The sequence below is a fragment of the Priapulus caudatus genome, unplaced genomic scaffold (genome assembly GCF_000485595.1).
Source record: "Priapulus caudatus unplaced genomic scaffold, Priapulus_caudatus-5.0.1 Scaffold203, whole genome shotgun sequence".
Taxonomy (NCBI): domain Eukaryota; kingdom Metazoa; phylum Priapulida; class Priapulimorpha; order Priapulimorphida; family Priapulidae; genus Priapulus; species Priapulus caudatus.
Genome location: NW_014577264.1, coordinates 24,044 through 34,940, shown reverse-complemented (window position 1 = coordinate 34,940; position 10,897 = coordinate 24,044).

Below are 10,897 nucleotides of genomic sequence, written 5' to 3'. Positions count from 1 at the left end.
GGAGAGACGAAGAGACGGGGAGACGAGAGAAGAGAGCGAGGAGAGAGAGACGCAGAGATCTATACGAGAGGAGAGAGGAGAGCAGGAGAGAGAGAGGAGAGAGAAAGAGCTGAGAGAGCAGAGAGAGAGTGAGAGGTACAGAGGGAGAAAAAAAAGCCGAGCAAAAAAAACAGGCACTGTTATTGCAGTGTCATTGCCTCTCTCAACAGGATAGGAACTCGTTTCTCGGTACTGAGGCTCGCTAAGAGTCATTGCACCCAGCCACACAGCCAGCCAGCCAGCAGCCAGGTCACACAAGCCAGCCAGCCAGCACGCAAGCAGCCACGCAGGCAGGGTATGCAGCCATAGAGGAGAGCCCTGCCAATGGCCTGCCAAGCACGGAGAGGCGAGAGAAGAGGTGGAGAGAGAGGGGAGGGGGGGGAGGGAGATGAGGCAGAAGAGAGATGATGAGAGAGACGAGAAGGCAGAGGAGGAGAGAGAGAGAGAGCAGAGGAGAAAAAGAGAGCTGAGAGAGGTGCAGAAGAGAGAGAGAGGGAGAATGAGAGAGAGAGAGAGGAGAGGAAAGAGAAGATGAGCAGAGCAGAGAGAGATGAGAGCAGCAGAGAGAGCAGAGAGAAGAAGAGAGAGCAGAGATGAGAGATGAGAAAGAAAGAGAAGAAGAGAGAGACCTTACACACACCTATTCTAGCCTCTCTCACCTGAACACCACCAACCTGTTCTACGTTCTACATGTTTCTACGGTAGTATAATATACGGTCCTGCTAAAAAAATCACGCTAGACGTACGCAGTTACATTCTCACTCACTCTCCACCTTTCTCTCTCTCACTCTCTCTTCTCTCTCTCTCGCCTCTCGCTCTCTCCTCTGCTCTCTCTCTCTCTCTTCTCTTCTCTCTCGCTCGCTTCGCTCTCGCTCTGACTCTTCTCTCTCTTCATCTCAGCGTCTCTCTCTTTTCCTCCGCTCTCTCTCTCGCTCTCTCTTTCTACCCTTCCATCTCTTCCTCCTCCCTTCCCCCCACCCTTTCGCTCCATCTCTTTCCCATCTCTCCATCTCTCATCCTCCCTCTCCTCTACCCCTCTCTCTCTCTCTCTTGCCTTACGTAGTCTCTCTATTCTACCAGACACCTGCCATCATCGGTTTAGTAGTACTACCGCCAGCCGCACGTGAACGTACAGCCAGCACCGCCTATGCCGATGCGGCAGGCTGCTGATGTGAAGGGGCGGCGTCGGTGGGATGGACAATAGAGAGGGTAGATGAGAGAGAGGAACGTTATTCAGGCCAAGCAGCAGGCCTTGCACTAAGAATGTGAAGGTTGCCGCGTGTGATCGGAGATAACGAAGAGAGCAGAGAGAAGGTATAGAGATCGGACAGAGAGAGAGAGAGAGAGAGACACACACCATACACACAGAGAGAGGGAGAGAGGAGACGGAGAGAGACACACACACACAGACGGAGAGGGAGAGAGACGAGACAGCCAACAGCATAAGGAGGAGGCGGCTGAAAGTAGAACAAGGGGAGAGAGCGCGGAGAGAGGAGAGGGTGCGAGATCGGGAGCGAGAGAGCGGACGGGTGCGGCGAGGGAGCGAGAGAGACGCGGAGAAGAGATCGCAAGGGAGAAGGCAGAGAGGGAGAGAGAGATGAGATGAGAGAGAGAGAGACGAGAGAGACGGAGAGAGAGAGAGAGATGGAGAGAGAGGGGGAGAGTGGGAAGAGAGGGGAGAAGTGGAGACAGGGAGAGGCGGGACCTTAATAAAGATGATTTGGCGGGGGGTATCATATATAGGAGAACTACGGCTAATACACTTACACTGTACACATCATGTATGATCGATCCAAAAAACACACACGCTAATCTATTTTCTCAGGCGCTCTTCACTCTCACCGCTATGACACCTTGTCCAACAACACTACGCTCTGCTGAATACTGCACTCTCTTCTCTCTGCTCGCTCTTCGGGCTTCTCTCTCTCGCTCGTACAGTCCACGTACAATCGTCAAGGTAACGCAAAGGTAACGCAAAAGTTATAGAACACGAATTGCTGTCAGGGTTATCACGCCAATTGACGCACTACAATTGGAGGGGTGGGGGCGCCGGCGCGCGCGAAGCGCCGCTGATGAATGGGTAATCAGCGTCAGATACCGGACACGCGAGCGTGGGAGGGGGGGCGCGGTCGCAGCCTTACCGCGCCGCCGCCGCCGCCGCCGCCGATACTGCGTAGCTGTAACGCGAACGACGTCATTGAGCGTATGACCACTCGCTGAGCTCGCTACTGTGTGCGTCATCTTGGCGTTCTTAGGAAAAGCCGAGAGGTGGAGTTAATAACACACCTACGATGGTACGTGCATTGTCGTATCAGAGAGACGCCACCTTACCATGTATTTGAGGAGGGAGGCAGAGCGGAGGTGTCATAATCACTACGTAGGTACGCAGCATTGTTGCTTATAGAGTCCACCGCCTTACATGATGGCGGAGCGGAGGAGAGGGGGGAGATGTCATAATCACCTAACACGCATAGATGCGAGAAGGAGATTCATAATCACCTAACACCGCATAGATGGAGGCAGGCGGGTAGGGAGCGTGTAATAATCACCTACACGCATAGATGAGGGAGGGGAGATGTCATAATCAGCTTAACCACGCATAGAGGGAGGAGCGGGAGATGTCATAATCACCTGAACCACGCATAGAGGGAGGAAGGGACGATGTCATAATCACCTAACCACGCATGGATGGGCAGGCAGGGGGAGGTGTCTAATCACCTAACACGCATAGATGGCAGGAAGGGACTGGGGAATGTCATAATCACCTAACCACGCATAGATGGAGAAGGGGAGATGTCATAATCATAACCACGCATGGATGGCAGGAAGGAGGGTGTCATAATCAGCTAACACGCCAATAGATGGAGGCAGGGGAGATGTCATAATCACCTAACCACGCATAGATGGAGGCAGGGGAGATGTCATAATCACCTGTGAACCGCTCCGCCCACCCACCCACGCGTCCGACATCATAGATACACGCAACTACCGCTACATCTTCACGCTGCATGTTTGTCTGTCTGTCTGTCTGTCTGTCTGTCTGTCTGTCTCTCTCTCTCTCTCTCTCTCTCTCTCTCTGTCTGTCTGTCTGTCTGTCTGTCTCTCTCTCTCTCTCTCTCTCTCTCTCTCTCTCTCCCTCCCTCCCTTCCTCTCTTTCTTTCTTTCTTTCTTTCTCCTCCCTGTCTCTCTATCTCTCTCTCTCTCCCTCCCTCCCTTCCTCTCTCTTCTCCCCTCTCTTTCTCACTATCTCTCTCTCCCTCTCCGTCTCCCGCACACACACACGTACACGGGCGCCTGGGAATGTATGTATTCTTGTATGTCATCTTCACCACCGAGTTGAAAATCACGTCACAGCAGGAGGAAACGGAAATAAGAGGAACGACAAGTCTTACAAAGGTTAACCGACGACAAATCGACGACGACATCATGTTGTTCGAACAACTACCACAACTACCACACACACACATATATATATAGACGAACACCGTTATAATGTATGCGACAGATAGACGTAATATAAACTATCGATGTTACGCGCGCACGCACGCACGCACGCACGCACGCACGCAAGTAAGCACGCGCGCATACACGTCACCTCTGCCAACACCGTATGTGCGTGCGTGCGTGCGTGCGTGCGTGCGTGTGTGCGTGCGTGCGTGCAAGGACGACTCTCGCGATAACTCACATAATAAGGAATCATTCTCGCTGAGCTCCTCACTCTAATTCTTCCTAATTCTTCAATGAGCTTCTTCTACAATTATTCTTCCTTTCTTCCCTTCATCACTACGTATGAATGACGTATATATATGTATATATGTATATTCACGTTTCATTTTATGTTTCCTTATGTCACGTTCATGTTATCGTTGTAGAGATTGTTGTAGGAAATAAACACGAAGTTGGGACCTGTAAAGAAATATAGCAGGATTCTAGCGGGACGGATGTTTCAAACAGCGTTTAAATGTGCTCCTGTTGTCACACGGTGTTTTGCCAGTTCTAGCGTCTTCCGTCAAGGTACAGAATTGGGTTATTTAAATAAAAATTTTAATTTATTATTGTGCGCAGGAATCTAATGAGATACGGTAGACGCAACATCCCTGTTACGTGAACTGTCTCTACCCTCTTACTGTGGTTAGTGAAAACCAAAACTGAAAACTGGTTTCGACCTTGTTTAGTTTGAGCAAATATTGACTTGATGAACAGCGTGTGAAGTTTAATTTTCAGAACTAACTATCAGGTAATGTTGAATTAGTTAACTAACTTCATTTCAACGGCGATTCATTATTGTTCTCATACGTGTGTACATTGGATGGAATATTCGTGCGTATATATATATATATATATAATCGGAACGTGTAATATATGTGTGTAGGGCCTATATTTATTTCAGTTATGGTGTAACGTAATGTGGAAGGTTGAACTATTGATGCCAAAATAAATTGAAATATAAAAGGTTTAATTACACGAATGGATTAAACGTTTTTTGAAACTCATTTATTTATCAGAGAGACATACAGTTAGACAAACCGACAGATATTAACACACCCTTAGTATGTTCATGTTACCTTATATGGCAATGTAATGCAAGTAGCTTGCCGTTTCTCACAATAAAAGTCTACCTACTATCAGTTAATGATGAATAAATTCAAATACAATAAGCTACGGAGAAAACATCACCTTTAATATGGATTCATTCACATGCGGATTACATATAGATGTAAATTCATACCCAGATGATTGCATCGCAAATAGGTTGCAATACAGATAACGGCTTCTATGTATATCGTTATTACTATGACCACAGAAAACAACAGAATTATAAATTGTAAGACATTTATAGCGTTTATTTTATAACGGCATATAACGTTTAGTGCATTTTCAATTACCTGGTAAAATACACATTCGATTTAAGATTATCAGGAGTGAATAATAATACATCTATTATTATTCACTCTTGATAGCATACGTACTTACTGTTCGTACACACAGTCATAATTATATGTTCTGTCACATTAGCACAGCGCGAGTAAATATTTCATAAGTTGGAATAAACAGGCTCTTTTCTTTTATAATTAATAAATTTCCAAACAGGAGCATAAATATGATGAAATAAACACGTAATGCGCAATGGATAGATAATTTTAGCGCGTTATGCATATGGGAGTAAGAGTTATTAGAAACACTCGCACTCGAATAGTAATGAGGTTTCGGGAGATGGGATGGGTGGGCGACGAGGAGGAGGTTGAAAAGGAGGATGATGAGAAAAAATGAAAAAGAAGAAGATGAAGAGGCGAAAGAAGAAGAAGAAGAAGAGTCGCAGGAGAGAAATAAACTTATCGGGGAACAAAGCGGGGGTGGGACAGATAGGTGTGACAATAGTGATCCCATAAACTAAAATAAGCAAAGTCGTAATTGCAAAAGTATCCAGGATTGCCCCGGGAAAACGGGGAATACGGTAGAGAGAGAGAGAGAGAGAGAGAGAGAGAGAGAGAGAGAGAATAGCAGTAAGCATAGCATGCGCATGAGCTTAGAACTGTTTCACGTTCAGTTGTGCTGGTTGTCCGTGATCGCTGCTGCTGCTGCTGCTGCTGTTGTTGTTGTTGTTGTTGTTGTTGTTGTTGTTGTTGTTGTTGTTGTTGTCGCATTGTAGCATCCTCTGCCTCCGCATCCTCCCACGGCTGCCTCATCATCCGACGGTAAACCTGCGACGTGCCGTCCCTCATATCCATCCACGACGGACAAAAAAAACGGTCGTATCCATGCATATATATAGCAGCAGCAAAAAGATTCGGTAACGAGAGAAAAGAAACGCGTTGTCGTGTCCATAAATAGTGTATAGAGAACGGATTTGTCCCCGCACACTGGAGAGGAACGTCCTTTTAGCGTACAATAGCAGCGAACGAGTTTATTGAGTTATTTTCTCCCATCAGCCAGCCAGCCAGGGCCGCGGTCCAATCTCCTGATAGATACAGAGAGAAACAACATCCACACGTCGCAATCATTGATTGACGCGGAATTTTTTCCCATCGCATGATATAGATACAGAGGTAAACATCACTACATTGTAATCATTGATTGATACGGGAAGTTTCTCAAGTTTATTGATGTAAAAGATTTCGGGTATTACATTCATACATACATACATAGATAGGTATACACGCTACGGCATTAAAAGTCACGGAATTAACTAGACACGCGCACATGTGAGGGAATGCGCGCGTACACAGCAGATACAGTTACAGCTATCAAGGGGGAGAGTTGGTGATGGCCGTACACGCTTACATCTCCTGTGTGAGAGAATGCACGCACACACATCTACATCTACAGCTATAGCTAGGGGGGGGGGGTCGGTGATGGCCGCACACGCGCACATTGGCGACCGACGAGGAGACTACTGTCACGGCCTGACATTCACAACCCCTTGTCAACCTTACATATAGTCACGCTCGCATGGCGATGCTCACCGCGACACCCTGACACTGAATTAGGTAACGATGTGGATGACAACACGGGTGACAACATGGCTGCAAACCCAGATGACACTATGGGTGACAACATAGACTAAACGATTGGTGACAACCCAGATTACACCACGGGTGACAACACCCGTCCGCCGATGAAAATATCAGCGATCCCGCCATGCGACACACGCGTGCACGTGATGTGCACGCCGCCGCCACCACAGCGGCCACCGCACAGACACGCTTGCAGGAATGCTTCTACTACTGTAACTGCTTCGCCCAGGTTCACCCCCACCCCCACCCCCACCCGTGGTGTCTGTTGCTCAACCACCGCACAGACACGCTTACATAACATGAACATCATGCGGTCTTACGGCTTCACCCAACTCTCCCGCTGTTGCTTCGCCCAGGTGTTCCCCCCCCCTCACCCCCGTGCTGTCTGTGTGACATATGTTGTCATATGTTGTCCTTTGTTGGCCTGTGTTGGCCTGTGTTGTCATATGTTGTCATGTGTTGTCTTGTGTTGTCTGTGTGACGGCACACGCGGAGAGACAGCGTGCGACACTATACACGTCATTAAACACGCTCCCCGACGTTGTTTTATCCCCCCCCCCGCGGAAGGACATGACAGCGACAACTGTCTACAACGACAAATATGTGACGAACGACGCAGGACTGGGGCACGAGACAGGGAGGGAGGGATCCTGACATAAGCTTACATGGCCGAGCATCAAAACCAACTCAACTTACGTGTTCACTTGCGACGATCACAACTCCCAGTCGGCCGATCAAGCAATCAGAGTTATTATACGCGGGGAATTGCGTGCGCGCGTGGCGTGGTGATGCTACTCACTGGGGAAACAGACAAGAAGAAGACACAGATGCTGCCGTAGTCACACTTTTATCGGCAGAAGAAGCTGCAGTCTTTGCTGACAGCGTGTCGTAGTAACAACACCACCGTACGACGACAGCGGCGACGGCAGCAAGCACAAGGGATTGCTGCTGATGATGATGATGCTGCTGCTGCTGCTGATGATGATGCTGCTGCTGCTGCTGATGCTGCTGCTGCTGATGATGCTGCTGCTGCTGCTGCTATTGCTGGTGATGACGCTGATGCGGGGAGTCGGGCAGTCAGTCAGTCAATCGTGAAGCAACTCTACTCTCTAACACACGCGAGAGAGAGGGAGAGGCGGAGAGAGACGGTTGACCCGGATTCCGCTGCGGCGACTGCCTAGCACGAACACTACTGTACGTATACACACACCCACAGCAGCAACCTGCCTATATAACACACACACCTATACTCTATCTCTCTCTCTACACCAAGGCCCCCGTACACGCGGCAGAATAGAAAGTGAATTAAGGGTCAGAGCCTCGTTGCTACTGCTGCAGCGGCGGCGGGTCCGCATCGGTGGGCATGTGGGCCACAGCGAACACTTTTGCTTTTGTGCCCCGACAGCGGCGGGGACGGACGAGCGAGAGTGAAACCGAGCGAACGCTGCTCGCGGCGCCAAATCGCGAAGGACACCCACAAACACCAGGGTATGCGTGCGTGTATATATATATATATATGTATATATATATATATGTATCAAGAGTACATAATAGACATACATCTCTATTATGTACTCTTGATATGTATGCATGCGGAGAAGTGCGGTGAGCGGAGGCATAGAACTAGCGAGGTAGATACAGCGTAACAACGAACAACGACCTCCGCCAACTCACCCTCCCACACCCACACGCACACGCACCCACGCACACACGCGCACGCAAGCACACGCACCCACGCACACGCGCACACGCACACGAACGCACGCACACGCACGCACCCACGCACGCCCATGCACCCACACGCACGCACACGCACCCACGCACACGCACGCACGCACACGCACGCACGCAGACTCCAAGTAGTAAATATTGAAGCTGACATGTATGTAGATGAGCTATTCTCTCTTGTCCCTTTATTGTCGTTTTGCTCTCTGTGGCTCTGCCTGTCTGTCTCCCTCCCTCCTCTTTGCTGCTTCCTTTTTCTCTCCCTCCCTCTTTGTTTCTTTCATCTCTCTCCCTCTCTTTCTTTCTCTGTTTCTCTCTCTCCCGCCCGCCCGCCTGCCTACACGCACACACACGCACGCACGCACACACAGAACAACGCTGTAAAAACACACGACAGCTGTTAGCCCCTGTTCAAACACACGCGCACACACACATACGCCACTACGCCGTCCTCGGCATCGCGACAAAGTGACACGTTTCCCACATACGTGACAGTCATCATCATCGTCCATCATCCACCAACTGTCAGCAGCAGCAGCAGTAGCAGCAGCAGTAGCAGCAGTAGCAATAGCAGCAGCAGCAGTAGCAGCAGCAGTAGCAGCAGCAGTAGTAGTAGTAGCAGCAGCAGCAGCAGCAGCAGCAGCAGCAGCAGCAGCAACAGTAGTAGCAGCAGCAGCAGCAGCAGCAGCAGCAACAGTAGTAGCAGCAGCAGCAGCAGCTAGCTAAATAAACCACTAGCTTTATCTTTCTACCATCGTGCCACCCCCACACCAATATGTACCGCCGCTCCCAGCAAGGCTCGTATAGGCTGGCTAGTAGCTATGTATAGTAGGCTGGCTACGCGCGCATCATGGCTAGGCGAGGTATATTTACATATACTACATAGGCCTACATACATCCCAGAGAAAAAAAAAACCGCTGACATCTTTTGCTGCTGCTGCCGTCGGCCTGCATTAACTTCTGCGAGTGTTGTAATTGACGCTTTATCGATTATAGCTGCTGCGGCGGTGGCGGCTGTACAAGCAAGCCAGCAGCAGCCATTGTTCACCCGGTCGCCGCCTGTCACGTAATGCTTCCCTACGTCACTGATTCCTTACGTCAGTGAATGCCTACGTCACAGAATGTCTACGTCACTGAAAGGGTAGTGAATGCCTACGTCACTGAATGCCAACGTCACTGAATACCTACGTCACTGAACCCGTACGGCACAAAATCCCTTCGTCACCAAATCCCTACGTCACTGAATCACTACGTCACTGATAACTTACGTAACGGAAGACCTACGTCATTGAATCCCTGTCAGTGAATTCGTACGTCACTGAATGATGACGTCACGGCTTCGTCTGCAACTTTCACCTCGTAACGACGCGTGATGCAATTAATGGAAACCGTAGTTTTAGACGGAGCCTGCGGAGACGCCTGCTGACCTGTGTTCTGTCTGGTCTACCTCTACATCTACATCTACGGAAGGCACGTACGCACGCACGCACGCACGCACGCACGCACGCACGCACGCGCGCCCACTGCCGTTGCCGCCGTGTATGCGTAGTTCCACTCCCATGGAAACTACAAATGCAGCAGCACACGCAAACACTATCGGAGGATGCGGTGGGTACAGAAGGAAAGCATGCATGCAAACATTTTGACTTGCGCAATATTCTGACGGAATCAAAACCCAGTAGATATTAATTGAAGGTTCTCATTGCCCACTCATTGTCTCATTGTGCAGATCCGTCTGTTCACCTTCACCATCAGAGCACAAAAGACGATATTGCACAATATTATTGTGCCGTTGGTGGCCAACAGAATTTCCTGACAATAATATTGCATGAATATTATTGTCAAAGATATTGTGCGTGTATGGGCCGCTTTAAGGCATCCGAACCCAGGAACCCTTTTTCTTAGCCGCGTGTCGAAGAGAACAGGTAGGTACAAGTAAGAGAACAGGTAGGTACAGGTAAGAGAGGCATCCACCGCACGTGAGACCCACAAAACTCGCTTACCTTCGCGAGGAAAAACCGCCAAGGCTAAACCTTCGACCAGTTATATTAACCGAAAGATAAAACCTGTTTTTTTTCGCTGCTAGCGTCGTCGTCGGCGGCAGCGGCGGCGTCGCTGTTGCGGTGCTTGTGTAAACCTTCTCCGTCCCCCCGACGGCTAGCATTGCTGCGCACGCACACACGTAGGCACGCACGCACGCTGCGCTGTTTACACACACGTCACACATCCCGGTGCACACGTTATGTACACGTGCACGCACGATGCTGACACGATGCGAACGCACGCACGCACGCACACACGCACGCACGCACCCACGCACGATGCGCAGAGAAAGCAATTGACAAGCAACGTCACATTGAAAAATCAACGATCACAGCTTCCTACGGCGCACAGCCTTATAATTAGTTAATTAATTAATTAGTTACGGGTTTGCAGGTAAAACTGTATATTAGCATCACAACAAATACATAAGACAAGGAGATCTCGTGTTATCTATTATATCGCTCCTATACGTACAGCTACCACCCTATACACAACCCCACACCCGTTGCCGCGGCCTCCCCCCTTCTCCCCTTCTCCCGGAGTGACATCCCGCGTCTCTTCAATCATCACTGACC